We start from the raw sequence: 25255 nt of genomic DNA on the forward strand, positions 1-25255 counted from the left end.
ACTGCTACTGCTTCTGTGTCTGAGACAGGATCAGTCTCTCTTCTGAAGCCTTCTACATTTGAATGTGACCTCTTGGGAGCCAGAACCACCTACACAGGATATTATATTCTATACAAACTCTCTCTGCTCTATAACCTTACACATTGAGGGTACCTCAATCTAGGAGGAGAGGTCTGGGAGCTTGGAATTGGATTACAACCATGTCACTGAGACTCAGTGAGGGAAAATGACTTACCCAAGTCACACAGTGTGATGATGGAAGCCTTCAGACTTTTATCAATTATTGGTGACTGAACATAGATTGGTTGAAGAACTGCTAAGAGACAGTAAGAAGAGGAAGAAAGGAAGAAAGCACAGATTGATTCTGAAAAAGACAACATAAAGAATTTCAATTCTCAGTACTTCAAAGCTAGAATAAGTCTACAGGATAACTAGTCCTGAGATGGCAAGTGATATCACTTTTCTATCTTTCCCAACATAGACATTGCTTAATCAGGACCTAGGTGTAACTTCAGAGTCCGTGTCATTCAGGCAGCCACGAGCAGCAGTAGTTGGACTATTCTTCTTGCCTATTCTTGTAAAATCCCTTACTTTATATGTTGCAGAATTGAAGCCAAGATAAATCTACTTTAACCAAGTTTTAAGTTTTTACAATCTTAGATATGCCCCTATTTTTGGAATATCACAATACCTATCACAAGTAAGGCTGGCTTAGGAAGAAGGAGACTAGACATTAGTGACAGGGATTAAACTACAAGAGGAGATGGATTCCCTGTTTGTGGCACTTCTCCCTTGATCATTTATTTCTATAGTCAGTCTAGCTTGGGAGTAGGAAGGAATGAAGGGATTGGGTTTGGTGAAAGCAGAGAAATAAGAAGTGAGAGAGGCAGTTTCAGAGATAGGAATAACTTGACTTACATTTTTAAACTCTCTTGGCTAGTTAGCATACACTCTGCAGGTTATTTGCAGAACAGATATAGAAAAACAATATAAAGTGAGTGAATAGGGAACATGCTTCAGTTCTTCAAAGTAGGGAGAATGAATTCTGGACAAAGGATCCCTGGCGTGTTCATGATAGCAAATGTGTATCTTCGCCTTTCTGATCTTGACATGATTGTCTAATAAGCAGGATAGCCAGCACTCAAATTTCTCTGATTCAGCACTAATCCTCAGGAAGGTGTGTGTGCTCCTAAAGAAGGACTGAGTTAGGAGGCACAGGAAGGTACTCTGGGAAGTCTGTGGGAATCTTCATACTGCAGCTCTAAGGATTGCATTCTCTCTGGCCCCCCGGGCACATCCTAGGGTGGACCACTGTTCCAGTTTGGACCACCTCTCAGCAAAAGATCAGCCTGGAGGGGAAAGGATGTGCTGGAATCACATCATCCTGCAATGTAACAGAAAGGGCTGGGTTTGCTCCACATCCCTGCCCCTTCGCTGTACATTCTGGACAATCATGACTATGTCCAGCAGGGAACCAGTAGAGTTAAGCAAAAGCAGAATGACAGAATTGGCTTTAAAAGACCAAATAGCGCATTTATTAAATAATAATCATCATCATCTCATCCCACAGCCCTTACCCTCAGACAGGACTTAGTCTAGCAAAACGACAGGCCTGGTCTTACAGACTCATTCCAGCTCTGAACTCTTTTTCAGAATTGAACTGTGCTTTTCTTATTTTGGGAATCCTTCCTCTTTTCCAGCAATCTTTCAATAGCCTTTCATTGTCCCCCTATCTCAGTTTTGTTAGCTTATCCTTTTTAGTTAAAAGCACAGATCTGGAGCCAGACTGCTTGTGGTGAGTCCTAGCTGTACCATTTACCACCTTTGTGGCTTTAGCCAAGGCCTTTAGCATCTCTGTGTCTAAGTTTTTCAATCTAAAAATGAGATAATAGTATTATCTACTTTGCAGGGCTGTGATGAGAGTTAAATGCATTTAAAAATAATTAATGGCACTAGTGGACAGAGTTGTTTGTTATTTTTTGTTATTTTTTTCTACATTACATGTTTCTCTGAAGTTACCATAGAATCTTTCTTAAATATATTGAGACTACAAAAGGTAAAATCACAAATACCTATTTTTTTTAAATTATAAATAGAAGCTGAGCACCAGTGGCTCATACCTGTGATGCTAGCAGGATCACAGGAGGCAGAGATCAGGAGGATTGCAATTCAAAGCCAGCCCCTGAAAATCGTTCACGAGACTCAGTCTCAAAAAGATACCACAAAAAGGGGCTGGTAGAGTGGCTCAAGGTGTAGGCCCTGAGTTCGAACTCCAGTACTGAAAAAAAAATTTATAAATAGAAATATGACTTGTTCTCAAGAGAGCAGAATAGTCACTTAGGAATCCAGATTGAGCAGAAGTACATGTTCCTGTCATACCTTGTTATCTAACCATGCCCTAGTCTGTGTATCTCCCCAGGCAAGGCCAGCTCTTCCTCAAAGACACTTGTCTAATCTCTGTCTTGATGGATAACTACCCTATAAAAGGTGAACAAGAAGTGAAACAAGGTGTGATATCCAGAGCCAGCAGCTGCTCAGGCCCAGGGTCTAAGTCTGCTAAGAAAAATATCAAAGAGATCAAAGATCATACTAAAATAAACCTTGAGAAAGAACTAAGACAAAAACTTACAAGTTTTCAAAGGGGCAGTTTGTTTCAAAATTTCTTGTTTTTCAATTTTATTTTTTTCCCATTAATTTTTTTATTAGAATGTATTCATGGTACAGGGGGATTCACCGTGGTAATTCCAAATAGGCTTATATTGGACATTAGTTATATCACCCCTACTGTCTCTTTCCTCTTAGCCCCCTCCCCTCAAAATTTCTTAAAGGTTTTTATAAGAACCTGTGTGACTTCTTGGTTTTTTGAGATCGATCACTGGGATGCTAGGGTCTGCCTTGATAGACAACCACATGAATATTTTTTGGTAGAAAGAACTTCCATGAGATTGAACAAAATTGAGCCTGAGAGAGGGCAGGTGACTAACCAAGGGCTGCCCATCTGGCTGAGGCCACTAGAATTAGAGCCTTGACTCCCATTCATAACAACTACTTTCTGTCTTTCAGTAGAGATAATCTTAAATTCAGAATGAGAACTATTAGTGCTGTTTCAAAGCTGAGGTGAATATATGTGCCTGACAGGGGCAGGATCAAGAAACAGTGTCAAGAAATAAGCAGGCCAAAGTACACCTTGAATTAGCTTCCTCCTTCCTGTGTCTGACTCACTTTATCAATTCCTTACTTCTTCCCCCAGGGATCACCTTTCAAAATAACTAGTAGAACTAAGACTAGTTCTATCGATGTCAGCTTTTAAAAGAAACTTAACCAAGACAAAGAGTAACTTATTTCATTTTTCTTCATTTCCTTCTCATATATGAAAAAGACAGCTTCCAGTCTAATTTATAAGGAGATTGGAAGTCATCATTCCCATCTTTACAACAAGAGAAAAGCTGAACAAACTGTATAACTCTTATAACTGAATAACTCTTTAGATCCATCAGAGAACTGCAGTCATGGGGCAAATTGCTGCCCTGAAGACTGGAGAGATGGGTGGATAGAGAGAATCACAGCTTACTAGAGCCAAAGCCCAGGAACTGACTAGTCCTGGTGCTGGTAGGGTAAGAACTCCTCAAACTGTAATTAGAAATTCCTGGAGGCTCAGTGAAGACAAGTTTGAGAATTTAAAAATCCAGGAGGGCCCACTTTCATGAGTTTTACCTCCAGGTGCCCCACCAGTTTCTCACAGTGAAGACGGAGAAAAATTTTATGCTTCTGTTAGGGAAGGCAAAATACAGCCATTTAAAAAATGTTCAGAGCTCTCTGTTCTCCTTAATGTGATCAACCCCCAGAACATAGCAGGCTGGAGAATTACCAAACTCTGACCTGGGGAAGGGAAAAACTCAATGCCATCCACTTTTATCCTTCAACATGAGGGATGAGACCTGGTGCACTCTTGTCAGGCGTGACTTCCTTTCTGCATGGTAATGAGGACAAAGCCTACCAAGATGACACTGACAGGGAGGTGAGTGTCATCTCACCTCGAGGTAAGCTCGAGGAGGCAGGGATATCTGTATGCTTTTCTCTGGAACAGGAGTCAGATCCCACACAGTTCAGATTAATTCTCTACTCAGCTCATATGATCTCAGGGAGAATTCAATCAGCTGTCTACATTTCTGAACATACAGCTGGAATCGTTAAGCCATCAAACCATGGAAGAGATTTTAAAGGTACTTTAATTCCATTCTTTCCTTGCTGGCTTTGTAGTGATCGGCATTTGAATTATAAATAAAAACTCAGATACTACTTATTCTTGGAGTCGGAGGAAAACAATGAACTTAAAATTAGAATTCAAGAATATAAATTCTACCTCCAGCATTTATTGAGTTGCTTAACCTCTCTGAACCTTAACATTTTGTCTATAATATGGAAATAATACCCATTCTATTAGATTTAATGACAAGTTATCAGATAGTATTATTTCAAAAAAGACAGACTATGAAAAGGCTTGAAATAATAGCATCTGAATGGAATAGAACATTTGAACTCAAATATTTTAAAAATGCAGAGTACATGAGTGCCACATATAGAAAGGAGAGAGATATTTAAACTAAGAACCAAGAAAGTGTCTGTGTCAGTGTGCTGCAGAGACAAAAAGGAAAAATAAAATGAATAACCAAATTTAGAGCACTTTTTCTCTTAGAATGCCTCTTTATCCCCATGTCTACTTGGTCCCTACAATAACAGAATGGCTAGTGACTCCTATCAAGGAGTCTTTCAGAATAGACAGATCTAACAAAGCTTTGGAAAATTTCCAGGCCCATCTCTGGAACTGGACAGGTCTGGTGTGGGGCCATGAATTTTAAGAAGCTCCAAGAATGATGCTAAAAGATTCTCCTAGAAAAAAATCACTATGAATAAAAAAATACTGAAGTTCAGGAAGCTTGAGCAAGGTGCTAAGAGCTATTACCATGAATGGCAGTGATAGGATTGAAGCAAGGTGCTTTAACTTCCACCTGTGTGCTTTTTTTCCATGGTGAGATTATAGAAGGCAAGGTCAGTCATCATTCATCTAGTCATTATGGCCGAGTTGACCTGGCACCAGAAAGCAGCTTACTCTGTGATGGATGGAGTCCAGGAGACGGCCAAGTAATAATGCATGAATTTAATTAACAGCAGACCACATTGAAAGCAAAGGAGGAGAGCTATAAAAAATGGAGATAGATCAAGCAGGGCTATCACAATGCAAAACTGAGAAGACATTGCCTGGTCTGCCAAAGATACCACTGATAACGTGTCACCTTTTTACCTTTGCAAATTCAATCCAGGCCTGAGAATGCAACAGAAGCCTCTGTGAGACCCTCCTGCATCAGAGAGTTTTTTAATTTGTGCAAAATGTAGACAAGACCCGAGGAAACAAGCAGGAGCAGGCTATCTACCCAGGGGTGGTTTGGGGAGTATATTAAAAGACTCTTGATCTTAACTTGAAGGCAGATGTTTTGCAAAGATTCAGACTTGTCCCCCTCAAGGACAGTGCACAGTATTCATGCAGGAATATTTTCAGAATCTGACCTAGAGTCAGTTACTGATTTCTCCAGGTTCATTCTGACAAGTCATTTTCACAATCTGTTGTGTGTATCACTCCGGGGGGCACCTTCCATTCTCAGCCAAAAGATCATACATTAGATGTTCCATTGTTGGGAGAAAAGAAGTGAGTTCTCTCTCCCTGCCAACTCCTCATCAGAGATGGGTTTTTTTTTTTCTTCATTTCCTTTTTTAAAAAATCCAGATACACTATAACCCTGTTTCACTAGGAGGGGATATTTAGGCTCTGTGAGCTTTAATTATCGAGTTTCACTCACATGTGTCAAGAACTAGAGAAAGATCAAGAGGGCTACAGTTTTCAGAACAAAGCCCAACGTGCTCAGGACATGCTCTGACGACAAGACAGGGTCATCACAGGTGATGAATGTTGCTTGGGATAGCAGCCCTGTTGCTCTATTTTCTCTCCTTCTTCTTCTTCACAGCCCCAGGATTTATAACGACCTGTCTTGTCCAATTTGGGTTGCAGCCTGATGAATGTCATCAGGTGTACCCACTCTGAGGTTTTATTTCTTGAGTGTGTTTTCTCCTACTTTGTATTTGTTTATCATCAGTGTCACCAAATAACAGATTAACTTCTGAACTCACATTTTGTTCTTGTTAAGCTTCTGAGGATTGGGAAATGAATATTCAGAGAATAAACATTCAGAACTGAGCTAAAAAATTATCCTGGCACTGATACATAGGGAGAAGAAAATATAATACTTTCCCAGGGAATTTGATAAACAAAGAAAACCTTATCAGGCACGAGAGGACCTGGATTTGAATCCAATTTCTGCCAGTCTGGAAGAGTTGCTTTGACTCTCTGCCTGGGCCCTCCTTTCTGCATAATAAAGCACTGGACTAGCCCACCTCCAAATCAAGTTCTAGTTTAGCATTCTGTCAATGGATCAGGGCTTTGTAAAGCAGAAGAGTCCTCCTGAGTCCCTGATGCTGTTGACAGCATCAGGCTGCTCCAAGTATGCAGCAAAGTAGTGATCTCAAGTGTAGTCTTCAGGAAGGTGGGAGGCCTATCTCCCAGAAGAGCAAACATTTCCCTCAGAGAAAGCCAGGGCGCTGAGCTAAAACTGGAAGAGGAGGATAGTATGCATGCAGTGCCTAAGAGGAAAGGGCGATGAGATAAGTGAGGCGACTTAACTTGAGGAATGATGGCTCAAGGAAGAAAGGTCTTTCATGTGCAAGAGGAAGCTATTTTACCCCTGACATCTCCAAAAGACTGAATTACAGGCAGGAGAGAGAAGCTACAAGAACAGCAACTTACTCAACCTAAGGAATAACAGAATAAAATTGTCAGTCAAACTAAATGAAGATGGTGTGAGTTAACTCACCCACCAGTTTACTCTCTGGTGACATCCCAAAACTTTGATGCAGCACAAAGAAGGCCATGTTAAGAATTAAACACTTTCATTGAAGTGCAAGCGGTGCTAGGAATGTGTTTGTGGTAAATAGGTGAGGCAACCACATGGTGAGGATATAGAATGGTTTAGCACCAAATGTCAGTTGGGGGAGTTGGCTTTAAAACCTCTTCCAATTTTAGATCTAAGAATTCTTGGGGTGTACCTTCTCCTTCCTCCAAACTTAAAATAAAATATGGGAGAAGTCAGAATAGTTCTGCTTGGCCTGGTGCCTAGTTAAGCTCTTAGCAGAAGTGGGTAAGTGGGTGTCTGTTTGCAAAAGAATTCTGGTAAAGTCTAGGCTAACTCCCCTGTCAAGAAGCACACACGATCTGCATTCATTTGTAGCCTTCTGGAACATTTCCATTCTGCTTTATGTTATTTTCTTAAGTGCAAGTACTAGATAGATTTAAAGTGTGACAAGTACTATTGAGTCTTGCTTTATGGATGAAACAACTCAGAATTGAAACAAAACATTACTTAGATTCTGCACTTAGCTAGACAGATATTAAATACTTCTATTCTGCCAAGAAAGTCAACTTTAATGATGAAAATCCATCTTATAATTCTGACTCCATTCATTTTCAATGACCTTCACCTCCATTCAGTTTCATGGCCACATACTTTTTATTTTGTCATATCCAAGGCCATTAATCTGCATAACCATATCCATCTCTCATTCAGCTACTCCCATCAAGCTTATTGTTTATCTTTGCCATCCCCTGACATCCCTGTCCCTCAGTGCCCTACTGCCTTTCCTCTTCATTCCAGTTCAGATAACATGACCCAACATGAGGAACTGTCCCTTCTGACTACAAAAATCTCAACATAAGCTGCACCTATTTCCAGTGTTTTCCAAAAGTATATAAGTAGGTGTTGAATAGTGTTGGAAAACCACACACACACATACACACACATTGATGTCGCTGCACATTTATGTCCCTAATCAATACAACCTTTCATATGAGCCACAAATCTTTCTGATTCACTTTCTCCCATGTCATGACAGTCATTTCAAACTGGGTCCACTCTGCACAAATTCCAACTCTGCTGCTTCACTGACTTACTCTCAGGAGCTGTCCTTATCTCCTTTGTAGGGAAAGCCTAAATCATCAGATGAGGGTTTCTTTAAATGCACATTACCACACCTACAAATTCTCCTTGGTCTGCACTAGTCCTTTCATCCTCAGCTCCCACTTTGATAGTAGAGGCATCCTTCCACTTAGGTAGAACAATTAATTCAGTCCTTCTCCAAAACCTTAACACTTTAATTTTCTCTCTTCTGTATCTCTGATCGTTTTTTTTTTTTTTTTTTCTGGCTGGCCTCTTTTACTCACCATTTAAACATGTGGGAGACTTTCCTGTCTCAAAAAGATTCCAAACTTGGTCCCATGTCTCCTTCCAGCCACCACTGAATTCTTTTCTCCCTGTCAAAGCCACATTTCTCAAATGAGTTGCCAGTACTCACTGCCTCTACTTCCTTATCTCCTGCCTACTCTTCTACATGCTCTGTGTGACTTCTGTGCCCAGTACACTGCCAAAGCCTGTCTCACCATGATTTACCCTCCAACTCCAGGTGGCTAAAACCATCAGGTAACTTTCCATCTTCTTGTTATTTGATCTCTACATAGAATCACATACTGCTGGCCATGCTGGTGTGAAACCATCTTTCTTTGACGTTATAAAATCACACGGTTCAATTTTTGTTTTGTTTCATTTTTCTCCACAAGTTTCTGGCTGCTCTCTTAGTCTCTTTGGAGTTTTTTTTCTATGCCTGTTAGTGTTCCATATAGTTTTGCCTTCTTATCTCATGTCACTCTCTTTCTTCTTAGTATGTCCTTCACATTCTCACATATGATTTTGTTGTACACCTGGCGCTCACATACCGTCCCAATCTTTCTACAGTACCATTGCCCTCTAGACAGTTTCACTGACTTTTTTTCTTTATTCATTTATTCATATATGCATATATTGTTTGGGCCATTACTCCCTCCTGTTCTCTCCTCCCTCTCCCTCCCAACCCCCTCGCTTCTGGGCTGAACCTGTTCTGCCCTTTTCTCCAATTTTGTTGAAGAGTAGACATAACAATAATAAGAATGACATAGCATTTTTGCTAGTTGAGATAAGGATAGCTGTACAGAGAGATTCCTAGCACTGCTTCCATGTGCATGTGTATTACAACCCGAATTGATTCATCTCTACCAGACCTCTTCATTACTTCCCAGTCACCTTCCCATAGGGACCTCTGTCATTTTAAGGTTACCGTATTAGCTCCTGTGCAGTAGACACATCAAACACTTTCAAGTTTTGGGTTTCCTACCTTTCCCTATTCCTCATGTATGTGTTCTCCCCTTAGCATGTGACCCAAGTCTGATAATATTACTGCAGGACCTTCAACATGTGCAAAGTTTAATTTATTTATTTTTTCGCCTCTGCTGTCTTCTTCACTTCGTTTCTTACTGTGGTCAATGGCACCATCACTATCCATCTCCAGTTTAAGCCAGAAACCTGCCTGCTAATCAGTCCCACTTTCTCCATCTGTTCCTGAGTGTTTCATTAAACAAGACAATTCTTTTCCTTACATTAATATCTTTTAACTCTCTGCATTCCCTCTGCTATGATTCTATTCAGGTTACTATTGTCTCTCTGTCCTCCTAACTCTCCAATCCATTTTTAGGTCATCTATTGGGTATTCTTTGGTGGAGAGAATATCATGCCAATTCCCCCACTGTTATCTGCTAAGTGAGGCAGACACATGTAGGGGCAACTTCTATATTAACACACCTTCAAAACGACCTTTCCTTTTATTTCAATACGATGTTTCGGCGAAAAATGAGCATGCCCCAAAATGTGTCTGCCATCTTCCTTTCTTGAACAATGACCTTAAACTGAGCATGCTGGGCAATGTCTTTAACTGAGAATGCCCAGGAAAATGCCCACCCCTAACGTGCCTTGTTGTATGAATATGCACCCTGATAAAATCCCCATTTCCTTTGTTCAGTGAAGGCACTCTTCGGAAATAACTTCCATGATCTCCTGACCTGCTACAGGAAATAAATCTTTCTCCTCTCTTAATTTTTTTGCCAGTACTGGAGTTTGGACTCAGGGCCTCAGACTTGCTAGGCAGGTGCTCTACCACTTGAGCTACTCTTCCAGCCCTCTCCTCTCTTTTATTTCTTGGCTGAGCTTGTTTTTTGTCTTTGCACTCCCCAAGATGTGAACCTATTGCATTCAATTACATTTCCTCTTAAGAGGCAGATCAAACTTCTCAACTCTGACCCCAACCCTTCATGACCTGACCTCTGCTCTTTATACCAGGGTTTTTCACCATTGGCACTTTGACATTTTAGGTTAAACAAATCCTTGTTGTAGAAGGTTGTCCAAGATGTCATTAGTATATTTAGAACCATCCCTGACCTCTACCCACTAGATACCCACTAGCATCACCACCCTAATTCTGACAACCAAAAATGACCCCAGACATTGCCAAATGTCCTGAAACCAATAGGAAAAGGGGAACAGGTACTAGAGAAAAGGTTAGATCAAAAAGAATTAACCTAGAAGGTAACACCCACGCACAGGAAATCAATGTGAGTCAATGCCCTGTATAGCTATCCTTATCTCAACCAGCAAAAACCCTTGTTCCTTCCTATTATTGCTTATACTCTCTCTACAACAAAATTAGAGATAAGGGCAAAATAGTTTCTGCTGGGTATTGAGGGGGGGGAGAGGGAGGGGGCGGAGTGGGTGGTAAGGGAGGGGGTGGGAGCATGGGGGAGAAATGAACCAAGCCTTGTATGCACATATGAATAATAAAAGAAAAATGAAAAAAAAAAAAAGCCACTGCTTTAAATAATCTCTCACTCCACCTAAACCCCATGTATTTGAACTTCTTCCCATACTCGAATTTTTTCTATTTGGCTGATGAAACTTTTTAAAATTTTACTTTATGTTTTATATTTATAGTAGTCTTATTAAAATATAATTACACAGCATACAATTCATCTATTTAAAGTACAGGCATGGTGGTACTTGGGAGGAAGAATTGAGAGGGCTTCAGTTTGAGACTAGCCCAGGCAGAAAAGTTAGTGAGGCCCTATGTCAAAAAACAAGCCAGGTGTGATGGTTCATTCTTATAATTCCAACTATGTGGAAGGTATAGGTAGGAGGATTGTGGTACAGGGCTGGCCCCAGGCAAAAGCACAAGACCCTATGTAAAAAATAAACTAAAGCAAAAAGAGTTGAGGGAGGATTGTGTAGCTCAAGTGGTAGAGCACTTTCCTAGCAAGCACAAAAGCCTGAGTTCAAAGTGAAATAAAATCAAAATAATAGCTAAGGATCGTCCCCAAACTCATTCTCAAAATCGGACTACACTATTTTAATAAACTGTGTGATTAATATAATAAGACTCACAAAGCTAAATAAATGTATCCCTGCACTGTCTATACTACTTCTGAGCTTATCTCTAACTCTCAGGACACACGAAAAGGAACATTAAAAACTTGAGTATATTACAGATAACTCTTTATTCCCTACCAGCTATTTAACCTTTTCCACTAGGAAGAGCTGGTGTGCAGAAGATGGGAGGTGGGGTGGAGGGGGAGTGGGCTGCAGGGAATGATGAGTTGACCCCATCTCATCCCTAGGGGCAGAGGAAGTGCCAAGACAGGTCTAAGTCAATTAGTGAAATCTCATTCCCATTCAGCAACAAGAAGTTAGAGCACTCAGTCTGAGCCAGCCAGCTGCCTCTCCTGTTCGATTACATGTGTGCAGAGAGAACTCTGGAATTGCAGCATCTATATTATCTACTGAAGGAAGTTCAGCTGACATCTTGGTGGCAGGGAAGGGAGATAAAAAAACTTTGTTGGTGACATCATTGAACTGATGAGAAAAATCATGAACACTTGGATCTCTGTTGCTGTCCAGACTTGTATGAGTTAGGCTTCCTGGTCATTATACCGTAAAGGATTTGCCGGTGTGCTGGAACCTATCCCAGGACATGTGAGCTGAAGGCTTGGAGCTGTGAGGGCAGACCAATGAGGCCACCATCTCAGCTAACTCCCAGGTCACAAAGGAAGAAGCCCTAGCACAGAATTAGAAGACACTGACCATCACTGTGCCTCCCGCCTACGCTTCCCAGGCTCAGGAATGAAGACTAGTAGAGGAAAACAGCTGTAAATCTAAACCTTGTTAGTCTCTCATTGTTTAGACCAAAGTGCTTAAATGATCCACAAATAATTCTTGAGGGATTTGGGCTCCACTGCTGATGTTGAAAAAGCACAGATTTCTGGAATCAGAGCAATACCTATTAAATAAAATTCATAAAGAAAAGACATGATATACAATTTATATCTTAAGCATGAAAATATTTCTTTGAACACCATCATGTAGTTTTATACAGGAAGGACTGTCTGAAAGCAATGAATACCACCAACAAAGTACAGACAAAAGGCATACCAATGGAAACCAAACCTGGAAAGAGCAAGTCCAGTATCCCGCAATATCAAAGAAAAGGGAGAGGTAGTGTACAACAACAAAAAAATGTAGGAAAAATGAAGAAGATCCTATTTATATATAAAATAAAATATGGAAGAAGAAAAGTGCAAATTGGGGAGAATCAACAAAAGAAGGAGAAAAAGTCAAAGAAATACTTATGTTTCAGTTGGAAAGAGTTTCATAAACAGTAATCAAAATTAATCCAAAGCGTTCTAAATTTCTTAAAAGTATGGATGGGTAGTGAGGATATACGTGTATACAGGCAGGGACAGGAGGAAATGGCTTACCTAAAAAGAAATAAAAGCTAGGTTGGCTTCAGATGATTTCTCATTAACATTAAATGCCAGAAGAAAATGGAGCACCATTTGTAGAGATTAGAGGGAAAACATTCAGGGCTGAAAAAGTTATCAAGTCAAGTTATTTTTCACTTGCAAGAGGGGAAAAAGATATTCTTAACAAGAACTTAGTACATATATCAGCACCTCCCAGAAATGTGCGCTCTGAAAAATAATAAGAATAAGAACTTCAGAACAGGGATATCTTAGAGCTTCAATGTATAATATAAGTTTTGTTATTAGCATCTGACATTCTTACTATATTTAGGATGGTTCAAATGTTTACTATTTTGTATTCAGTTTTAATCACTAAAATGTAACCTCCACAAGACAAGGAAGTTGCTTGTTCTTGTTCACTCTTATACTCAAATTAAAAAAGCATCTTGCATGTAGTTGGTGCTCAAGAAATGTTTGTGGGAGAAATGAATCAACTAACCAGAAGCAGATACTGAATCAAGTCATTGACCTTTCCCTCATGTGGTTTTTTTTGTAATGTTCCAATTTACATTCACGGACTTCCTAATACTGAACCATGACCTAGGGGTGGACACATAATTCACTCCTGGCCAGTTGGAGCGTTAGATTTCCCGGCCACAATGAAGGGTTAATTGCCGGGCAAGGGACTCATGATGGACCAATGAGATATCTCAGGGCTTGAGCTAAAATTGTTAGGAGAGAGATGTTTTCATGCTCTGAAGTTCCAAACTGATAAAATGTCAGCTTGTACCTCTTGGTACAAGCTTGGCAGAGCCAGGTAAAACGTGCTTGAAAGTGAAACAAACACAAAAGGAAGCTTAAGTACTTGTTTTAAGCATACTGGAGGACACGCTTCTGTGTTTTCTGGTAATATAAATAAATAAGCTCCTTGTTTTTCTTAAGTCAGTTAGATTTGATTTCTATCGTATTTCATAAGTTAGAATAGCCGGTACTTTTGGTTTTTGTCCTTCCCTTATTAAGTCTTAGTGTCAGGTCAATGCTAGCCCAGTACCACTATAAAAAGAAAAGCTACTCTCTTAGTGATTTTCAAGTATATGCTATATTATTTTTTACTATAGTAACCATGCTTACTGAAACTTTCTACACTTGGACCAACAAGTCTTCTTTGCACTCTCCCAGACTACCAGTGCATCCTCCAATAATCACTCTTCTAGTCTCTGTGATTTCAGCTGTTTTATATTATACACATGATGGGGCACAGATAAATAAATGGTATTGGAGGTGGGCATAGTGTCACATATCTTTAATTCCAACACTGGGAGGCAGAGTTCAAGGCCAGGATAGCTATATATTGAGACCCTGTCTCAGGAATAAAAATAAATAAATAAATATTATTAGGAAAATTGGATATGTATATACAGAAGAATGAAACTGAACCTTTATCTTATCCCATATGCAAACATCATAATGGGTTAAAGACTTAAGCATAAGACCTGAAACTAAAACTATTAGAAGAAAACATAGAGAAAAATATTTAACATTGGTCTTGGAAAAGATTTTTTTCAGCTACAACCCCAAAATCACACACTAAAAATAAAAAATAAGTGAATGGGATTCTATCATACTATAAATCTTCTGCACTGCAAGGTAAGCAATTAACAGTGAAGTGACAACCTACAAAATAGGGACAAATATTTGTAATCCATCCATTTGATGGATATGATTTTAGTATTGGAAAAATCTTCTCCCATTCTTAAAATTTATATTCTTTTCTTTTCTGTTAGTGTTTTTATGCCTATTGTTAATTAACTTTTACCTATGCTGAAAGATAAAGCAATTCTGCTGTTTTATCTTATAAAATACTTGTTAGTTTTCACATCTTTTTTTCAAACCTTTTGGCATTAGTTTTCATGTGTCTTGTGGGAATCAAATTTAATACCACTTATTGGAAAAAAAAGATCTTTTTCTGCAGCTCTGCATTGTCACCTAGACCACATATCCAGTATCCATATATGCTGGAATCTGTCTCTGGTTGCCTGTTCTAGTCCATTAGTTTATCTCCCTGTGCTAACATCACACTGTTTTACTAATGGTAATTTTATAAGTCATTATACCTTGCATATCATGTCCTTCTGCCTTGGGTTTTTCTAAAAATATCTTTACTATGCTTGACTCTGTATTTCTATATAGATATTATGATCTCTCTTCTTTTTCCTCCTTAACTGAAGCTTTATACTCTTTGATCAACATTTCTCCTTTCCCCTCTCGGACTACCATTCTACGCTTTCCAGATATTTGTAGAAAAAAACAAGACACACTATACAAGGTTTATCAAATTCTGTTGGAGAAAGCAATTATTTGATAATGATTGGGATTTCATTTAATTTTAAGATTAATTTAGAAAAAATGTCAACACTCAGTATTTATAACACTGCATCTTCCACCAACTTCCAAATAACATTGCGTGTTATTTGTCTTCACTTAGTCTGATGTCCCTTAATGTTTCTCGACAATATTTTATAGTTGTCTGCAAAGAGTTCTTGTATATCTTTTGTTAGACTTGATCCTAGATATTTAATATTTTGTGCTATTATATAAAAGGTATGCTTTTGGAATTTTACATTTTAACTGCTTGTACATATGAATACATTTAATGTTTTGTACATTGATTTTGTGTCTAGAAAACTTACTAAACTTTCATTTTTTTCACTTTTTTATTATCATTGTAATGAGGGTACACTGTGACATTTACAAAAGTTCTTGTATCATAGTTGAATTAACCTCCTACATCATTCTCTTTTATCCTCCTTCACCCTCCTTACTAAACTTCCAAATTTATATTATTTATATTATTTATAATTTATATTATCTATCATATTTATTTACAGATTACTTTGGATTTTCCAAATATATAGTTATATACCTATGAATAATAATAGTTTTAGCCTTTGTTCAAGACAAAGAAGAAAGAATATGAAAAGCTTAAAAGTTATTCTTTTTTCTTTGTCTTGCCAACCACACTATCTAGAATCCCCTGAATATTAGTGCATTAAAGCTCTCACACACCAGCTCTACAGCCCAAATCATCTCCATGGAAACCGAGGCTGCAATCAGGCAGGTGGGGCTCCTTCTGGCATATGGGTAAGCCATGTCAACAGAGTACTAAGACAGGGAATGAGTTCAAAACATACATAGTATTTCAAGGGAGAAATACTATGTACAAGGTACAAGAAAATATACTCCCTTGTTTAAAAATTGGAAGGTAAAAGTAACTTATATTTAAAAGGGGAACTCCTGGCAAAGATGGTATCACTTCACGTGGGGAGATAGAAGACCTTTGAACCAGACTCACAGCTTGGAGCCAGACATGTCTATGGTTCTCATCAGTGAAGCGACAGCAAGGAAATCTGCTTAGGCCTCTTTTCCCACAATGCCATGAAAGTCAAACAATATGAATGTGAAAATGCTTTCTTGGGGTAAATCACCCCAAGAATAAAATCTAATGTCATTATTAATATCAATAAGAATCAGTTATAATAACAGTAACCAGGCTCCCTGTCACTGGAAGCATTTATGAGGAAGCTGTGTAACTTCCTCTAAGGGATGTTTGGGGACACTGATGCATAGGACATTAGAGACATTAATCTTGGAGTCGCGGTTCAATTTTCTGAAAGCCTGTGATTCATCTAGCACTTGGAAGCGCCATGGGCCAGGGGACAACAATTTCCCTGAAGTTAAACTTAACTCCATGAATTTGAAATCAAGTAGGAACAAGTACACACTGTAAATTGGGGTAAAGGATGGCCTCGATATGTGGCTAATGAATACAGATCTCGCCTTCACTAATGACAGAAAAAAATTATGATGGGAATTCGTTCAGTAAAACAACCAGCTGCAGCCTATTGGCATCACCTTGGCAAGCTGAGGGAGAGATGGATCCCAGATTTAATTAGCAAAATTTGACAAATTCTTTCTCTTGCCCTGGGCTCCAAGCCCACTTTCTCCTACTGCTTTGAAGGCTCAGTACTCAAAGTCTCCAGTTGGTGCCTAGATGTGATATAAGTTGATAAATTTATAGGCTACAAATTATCAAAAACCAATCTATCCACTCATGTTCAAATGAAACCAGAACAAAAAATGTTATCTTGGTCAGTTATCATATACAAAAGTTTCTGAAAACTACTGAGCCTTGCTAGATGTCCCTGGAAACTGAACAAAGCCCCCTCCCCACAAAGCCAAAATATCAGAATGCAAAATGAAAGGAGAATCAATCTGACTGTTGAGATTGTTTTTGTTACTTGGCTCATTAATCTGGCAAACATTAACAAAGAAACCTTTATATTTTGAGACACTTGGCTCAGGACCATGGAGGGAATCCAGAAAAGAACTGGTAGCATCTTTTGCCTAAAATATTTATACTATCAAAGGCCAGCCAACAAAATATGACAAAGTAGAAAATAACTGTAATAAACAGAAGATAGGAGGTTCAGTTAAGAGGTGAGTGGAATATTAGAAGATTGTTTCTTACTAAGAGAATCAGGGAAACTTTCCTGGCTAGTCAATATCCATGCTCAATTTTGAGGAATGAGAAGAACACAGATGTGCCTGGAGGAAGGTAAGCCAACATCTCACCTACAAGACAGGTAAGTGTGGGGAATGTTCTTGAGACAAGGAACTAAAACAAGACATTTATCAAATGCTTTTACTATGTGCCAGGACCTATGCAAATCTCTTGGAATAATTATTTCATTTGATCAGGAATACTGAGGTACAGAGATCTTTCTTAAGGTCACATAACTCAGACATGATAGAATTGATAAAATGTCTGGTGGTGGTTATGGGAGTATATGTAATGACTGCTGATGCCAGTACAAGAGGACATTGGATGACAAGCTTGGGAGGCAAATGTGTCCAGCTTTTGAAATATTCTTTAAAGATTTTGTTAGTAAAAACATCTAACGTATCTCCTACCTGCTATATCTTCCACTCATCAAAGAATTAGTCAGATTTCCATTATTGTAACAAAATACCTGAGATAATCAACTTAAAAAGAGGAATAGTTTATTTGACAACAGTTTTGGACTTTGCAGCCCATGTTGCTTGGCACTGTTGCTTTGGGGGCTGTGGTTATGCAGCACATCATGACAGGAAGCGTGTGGTGGAGTAAGCTCCTCACTTCTAAGTGGCCAGGAAGCAGAGAGAGACAGATAGAGGTCCCAATATCCCTTCAAGGGCACACCCCCAGTGACCAGACTTCCTATCACTAGGCAGTACTTCCTAAGGGCTTCACTACCTTTCTGTGGGCTGAGGACCATGCCTTCAACACATGGGCCTATGGGAGTGGTTTAGCAAATCATGAAACCTGGAGTTCTTTGATAGAAGTGAAAATTATCAATTGCTGACTCTTTCTTCACCACATGGCTCTTATTTCTGAGTTAGGCAGTTCTCTGAAATTATCTGAGGAAAGATCTACCACAGTTTGAAACCTCTCAGCTGTGGTGAAGGAGGCAACTGACTGGTCTAGAATATGGTTCTCACTACCCCCTGCAAACTGAATACAAACAATAAGACATTATGTAGGAAATAGATAGACTAGACTAGAACAGGGGTTAACAAACCAGGGATTGGCAAACCAAATTCAGCTTCTACTTATTTCGTAAATAGTGTTTTATTGAAACAATCCACTTATTGTCTAGGTTGCTTTTCATGCATCAATGGAAGTGTTGAGTAGCTTCAACAGAGACCATTTGGTCCACAAAGCCTAAAATATCTGGCCATTTACAGATAAAACAGCTGACCTCTAAAATAAAAAAATCAGAAGATCTTGCATATTTTCATTGGATGAAATCCTTTTGTCTATTCCCTTCTCTTTTCCCATCCCCTATCACTCACATACACACATTTGATAAAGAGCGTGAGTCCAAAAGAAAAGAAAAGACTTGCCTAAAATCACAGAACTGGTAAGGGAGCATAATTCAGGTCCCCACCATTAGACTAATGTTCTATCTACCACACCAGTCCTAAAAGGGCAAGGTAACTTGCTTTGTAAAGAATTACTTGATAATTCTGAAGACACTGGGTGCCTAGCACCATGCCTTCTCACACTGTAATCAGGAACACAAATAGTAGAAGGCCTTCCCATCATGGAATCTACCCCAGAAGTGATAGAGACCTTATGGAGTGGTACTGTACTTTGATATTCTTAGCATCTAAGGAAAAAATCATACCACATCAAAACTTCCCTTCAAACTTTCTCAGAAGGCCCCACAATGGAGGCTGACATGACATTTTTCAATGAGCCAATGCCAATGATTGGCCCTCCAGGGATGGAAATGATTTCCATGTTTGGTAATACCTCAAATGAACTCACTGGCTTGCATTTAGCAGCCACATAATTCAGGATGTCCCCAACTCTGAGTGGCACACTGGGAATCAAGGAATGGGTCAATGGAGAGGAAATGCCAGCTCTCCCCTCCTGGTACACATGAAGACTGGCTGGGGCTTCTGCTTTCCAAGTGAAAGCCAGGTGGCATCCTCATACCACTGTAGTTATTTTTCTGCTCTTCTTCCCCCACCAAGCCTATATACTTAAATGAATGCAAGTTCGACTCCATGAAATATTGGAAACAATTTAAGAATGAGGTAGTATGTGGTAAATTTCTCAAAGTCAAGTAGCAATTGTCCTTTTGGGGGAGTGTACGTGTGTGTATGTGTGTGTGTGTGTGTGTGTGTGTGTGTGTGTGTGTGTGTGTGTGTAGGGGATCCAGGCACAAACGTCCAGAGAGATGGGAAATTTTCCCAAATAGGAAAGTCTCTTTGGAAATAAGAACTGGATTTTGTGTTCAAGATTTACACAATTTTGGAATTCAAATGTCATTTGAAGGCCGTTGACTCCCAGACTGAGCCCAGTGTAGAAAATGCCCCTGGGCATCTCGCAGAGACAGGCTCTACTGAATCCTATAGGTCGTACATTCCTGGGAGTTGTCTTATGCTCAAACAACTTCAGTTAAATTTCTGCATAGTGAAATAGATTTACAATTTTTACATCTTTCTCCAAACTCCATGGAATAAGAGTCTTCTGCTTTCCTCCTGATGATTAATAGGGCATAGCCTAAGGCAATGAGAAGCTCTTCCTTCCCCATCTTCTGTCCTCCTGATGATGGAGCAACATGGATAGGTGGATGGTGTACCTGTGCATGTGTGAAGCATGTGTGTGCACATGTACATCTGTGTTGGGATGTATATGGGAGGAGAGAGAGAAAATTATAGCAGTTCTGAATTTGTAGAGTATAAAAATAACTAGGTGAAGAGGGGATTGAAACAATAGGCAGGCTATATCACACAGGGGGTAGTATACTAAACTAAGATGGATAGTATTTAGGCAGAAGAGTGACATAGCCAGACTGGCAGTGAGAAGATTGTTTTGCCTACATTTATAGAGAAGTGCCTATGGGTCCAGGATAGGACCGTCCATTAGGGAAATACTGTGAAAGTTCAAATGAGAGGTGATGCTGCCTGAGCAAATCAAAGGACACAAAGATAGAGAGACAGAGACACCTTCAAGAGTTGTTCAGGAGGGACCCTTGGCAAGCCTTGGTGGCTGATGTAGAGTTTGAGGTGAGGAGAGCACCAGATGATGCCAAGGGGTTTGGCTTGGGGTGATGGGACAGTGAACAGATGGAAAATCTCCAATAGGTTACCACTACTAGAAATTATTATTTCACAGCCTCTTTGGAGCCCTCTCAAAGGAGTCTCTGCAGGAAGAGTTGATGCATTAACTGTAGAAGTTGGCAAGGAGCAAGGAAAAGGAAACACTAATTACAGGCCGAGATAATTAACCAGCAAGTCTGGGATCAGCTGCAGTAACCTCAGCTCATTTGCTCCTGAAAATGGCCCAGGGAGACTGCGAGGGGCAAAGTGTGGGCAGAACATTTTGCAAATACTAAGGGAGCAGCTGAGCTCAGACCTCGGTGACACTTGAGCTTGATGTGCTTGGCACTTGGGCTGCAGTTTCTTCAGCCCTTGGGGTGCCAAATGTACTGTAACCGGCAGGCCAGTTGTCCAAATGTCACTCATGCCTTTGGTCCACTAATTACTGGGGTCTCCTTTAGTCTTACTGCTATAATCCATTAGGGGCTCACTGGTGATACACACAGGAAATGGATTGGAGGCCATTACCAGGTTGAGAAAGGTCAGGTCTTGCCTCCTGAGAGAAAAGCCTAGGCAGTAGCTATATAATGGTATGCAAAAAGCAGGAAAAAGGTCTCAGGACTAGAAAAGGGGAATAAAATCTTGCCCCAGCCTAGCCATTTGACTTTGGGCATGCAAATCATTGCACTGCACAGCCTCTAATTGCTTCTTTGGGGTCCTGGAGATCAGATGATGTTAGAGCACCTGTACGTAGTAAATGCACTTAAGGAGATGTTGTTGCTGCTAAAGTTATAATCCCTGGAACTCCCTGAACCCCACCCTCAAGAGAAGGCAAACTACAGCTCCAGCACTGGTTCTGACCTGAGGTGGGGACATTTAAGCAGGCTCAGCATCCAGGCTGAAGGGTCTGGACTTCAGCATCTAGGCCCCCCCGGCACCAAGCTGCCTCTGACCTGCTGGTCTTCTCACATTTAAGCACCACCAGTGCCAAGATGTGGTGCTCATCACGCTGTGCACATGAGTTGCGAGATGGCTTTGTCTAGTCCTGGTTTTCTTAGTGTAGTCCTACTGTTCTCAGTCTGAACTGCAGGCTAACAGGAGGATACCTATGTGTGGCAGTAAGATTGTACCACATGCTGGATGATCCAGCCATCACCTGTTGTTGGTCCCCTCCTTTTACTATGCTACCAGCTGCACAGAGCACCCCACTCACACCCTGAACTTATGTTGGGCACCGTGATAGCCTTTCTTCCCAAAACTGCATGTGGCCCATTGCCCACCCAAGCAAGTGGTATTTTCTGCCTATAGGCCACCTTTTCCAGCCTCATTCCATTCTTTCCCTACTCCCGCCTGATTCCTACCCTCCAAAGTCATCGTGGCCAATTCTATTTCCACATTGTGGACTTCTCTGGGCCTCAGTTTGCCCATATGTAAAACAGAAGTGACAATTATCTGTAATTCCAGTCCTCTTCCCCATCTGTGATCTTTAGTCTTTTTTTTTTTTTTTTGAGACAGGGTCTTACTATGTAGCCCATGGTCACATTTCTCCTGCCTCAGCCCCTCAAATGCTAGGATTATAGGAATGTACAACCATGTCCAGATTTTTATGATGTTTAATTTTAATTGTTAATTTGATTGGATTGAAAGATGCCTTAGAGATTAGTAAAGCACACTTCTGGGTGTGTTTGTGAGGGGTTTCCAGAGATGATTAACATGTGGTACAGCAATGAGAGGGAAGACCTTCCCGAATGTGGGAAACACCTCCAATAGGCCATGAGCCCAGATCATGGGATGAAAAGGAGAAGAGAAAGGAAGCTGACAGGTAAAGGGTCACTCACTCTCTCTCTTTGCTTCCTGGCTGCTATGAGGTAAGCTGCTCTGTTCTGTCACCCTCTGCACCATGATGTTCTGCCTCACCTCAGGCCCATGTAACATAGCCAATCATCCATGGCCTGAAACCTCTGAAACTGTGAGCCAAAATAAATCTTTCCTCCTTTAAGCTATTTATCTCATGTATTTTGTTGCAACAACAAAAAGCAAATGACACCATCTATTAACTGAACTATTTCTTATCCTCCAGTTTTAGGTCTTAAACATTGCTTCATGATGAAGATTTCTTTTATGTTCTTCTAGTGTGCTCTGACAGCAACCTGCACTGTGGTATTTTAAAATAATTCCTCCTAGTGATCCCTATAAGCAGTCATAAATGAAAATCATTGATCTGGTCCAATCACAATATTTTTTCTGTGTGTCTCCTTACATTTGTATCATAGTTAATTATTGGTTTAAAGTCTTTCTCCAGATCATAAGTTCCATGAGGCCAGAAGTTGTCTTGCTCATCACTGTTAAACTCCCATGCTGGCACATACTAAACTTGCAATGTATACATCTGATGGTCAACAGATGAAATGTTACATTTTATCCAGCACATAGCAGGCAACCAAGGAACAGTATTCCCCCATTTCTGCTCCTAGAGAGCACCAAGGATCTGATCCCAGAAGTGAGTGCTCAGCACAGGGAGCACAGGGTTCAGCTGAGCTGGTGCTTGAGGCTCCTGCCAGCTTTCCTCTGGGCCCTGTGTAATTTGCAACCCAAGCAGGAGCCACAAGCAACCAGAAGTCTGGTGAGAATGGTGCCCAGGGCAGCAGTTACTAACCCTGAAATTCTCAAAAGAGTTCTATCTAGGGATCTTAAAAAAAAACAAAAACTGACCCATAGTGAATTTCATTTGATTGATTTGGAATGTGGTCTGGGCTTTGGTATTTTTAAATAATTCTTCCTGCTGATCCACATACTCAGTCATGGATGAAAACCATTGATCTGTTCTAATCATCATTTTTCAGACACGAAGACTAAGGCACAGGAGGGAAAGGAATTAGCCCAGGAACCCACCATAGCTTTGGCAGAGCTGGAGCTAGAATTTAAGAAGCTAACTTTCCACCCATGGCTTCTTCCACTATACAAAGTAACAAATTGAAATGCTCTTTATCAATAGCAGAGGCAGCTTTCCTGGCATCAGACAAGACTGGGGATAGAGAGCTTGTTTTTTCCACCCTGGAAGGTCTGTTATTAAAAGTCTGTTTATGCAAGAAGGATATAATTATAAGTGAATGAGTGCAATTCCTTTATCACAATGAATATTAATTACAGGTAAACACAGCATCTATATTTATTTAGAGAAAGACTGAAGCTGAAAGGCAGACTGCTCATATTGATTGTCAATCACACTGAAAAACAATGAGATGATAGGAGCCCAGCAGCAAAATGTGGCTCTATTTTCTTCAAATCCTCTTGATTCAGAAGTAAGCCAAAATGCAAATCTGCTGCATGACTGTGCATGTCTGGTTGGGCATGAGGCTGCCTTGCTTAGGGCACAGATTTCAGAGGATTTGGTACTATAAAGACTCTTCCTTTATATCAGGACACTGGAAGGGCTGCTAGCCCCTTCAGCCTTTCTGGAGAGGGAAGAGTCAAAGAGACCCAGTAACCAGCCATGTTGCTCTGGACTTTTGAGTCCTGGGAGAAAGGCAAAAGCACAAACATTGCTGAAAAAGAATTTCCAAGGTCCTGAGAGCTGATACATGGGACTCAGCTGGGGAGGCTTTTGACAATGTAGATTGCCAAGCTTTACCCTAGTCTTACAGAATCAAAGTCTTTTGAGTTGAAGCATGGGAATAAGCATTTTAGCAAACTTTTGCCTGGCCAGTCAGCATCTTAAATGATTTCATTCATTAGCTCGTCCATTCATCTGATGTTTGTCTTTGTTAGGCACTGGGTTAGTAAAAGTTTGAAGGCAGAGACTTCTTCTTTGTTTTCTAGCTCCTTGTGGTCTAGCAAGAGAAACTAACACATAAGAAATTTACTTACAACCCATAGGGTTGACTGCTGCCGGGAAGGGAGGAAAGTAAGTAAAAGAATGCAGAGCCAGGAAAACTCTACTCTACATGGGGTCTAGGAAGACTTCAGAGTTCATGAAGGGAGAACTCAGTGGGTGCTGAATTCTCCCAGCAGTGAAGGGGCAGAGTCTTGGAGACATAGATGGAGAATGGATTAAATTGGAAGTCAAAGAGAAGAATGTTTCTTGGGGCTGATGAGTACGGAATAGTGAAGAGCATCCAAGCCAGCAAAGGCTTGTGGATTTCATCATGTAAAAAGCAAGGTATAGCCAGGTTGCCTGATACAACGTGACTATCAGCAATGAGGAAAGAGGTTAAAGATTGAGGAGCCGACCCCACTTGTTGGTAGGTTCTGGTGGGAATGCATTCAGAGATTGACTGCCAGATTAAACGTTCTCCATCCTATTGGACTTGGGACCAAACAAGCATTTGGGAGATTTTAAAAAAGAAATGTCTGATAGGAAGTTACTCTTTCTTCTACTTAGAAGCCAAGACTGGAAGGCAGAAAAAAAGAGACCCAGAGTTCAAACAACTTTCTACAGAAAGTTCTAGATATCTTTGTTGAGAAGCCCATGCCTCTGAACAGGTAGGAAGGAGAGGAGGAAATATTCAGGCTGGGCCAGATTTGGCACCAGCAGCAGCACCAAGCAAAGGCCCTGGCCACCAGTGCAGTCCAGGAAGGTACTGAGGGGCTTTTCTAACTGTGGCTATGGACAAAGACCTGACAAGTGCCTAAAGAGAAAGGATCAATGTTTGGCAGTAATTGCACCACAGGACAGCGGGTTAAGCACCAGCTCTGACAACCAGGAATAGTCCAGGTGACCTCTGAACCCCCACAGGTCCCCCATGGTACAGTTTAAAAGGAAAAAAACTGATTCTACTTTTTCTGAGATTGGTTTTATGGAATCAGTCCTCAGTCCTACCCATACTCACAGAGCTCCTCCGTACCAAC

At 40.4% G+C, this 25255-nt stretch overlaps 1 long non-coding RNA gene across 1 annotated transcript in view; it reads left to right on the plus strand.

Moving 5' to 3' along the window:
- The window catches only part of LOC141423272 (uncharacterized), a 54041-nt gene that overhangs the window by 17306 nt on the left and 11480 nt on the right, over positions 1-25255 (plus strand). The gene's annotated exons all lie outside the window — the stretch shown is intronic.

The sequence above is a fragment of the Castor canadensis genome, chromosome 5, assembly GCF_047511655.1.
Source record: "Castor canadensis chromosome 5, mCasCan1.hap1v2, whole genome shotgun sequence".
NCBI classification, from domain to species: Eukaryota; Metazoa; Chordata; class Mammalia; order Rodentia; family Castoridae; genus Castor; species Castor canadensis.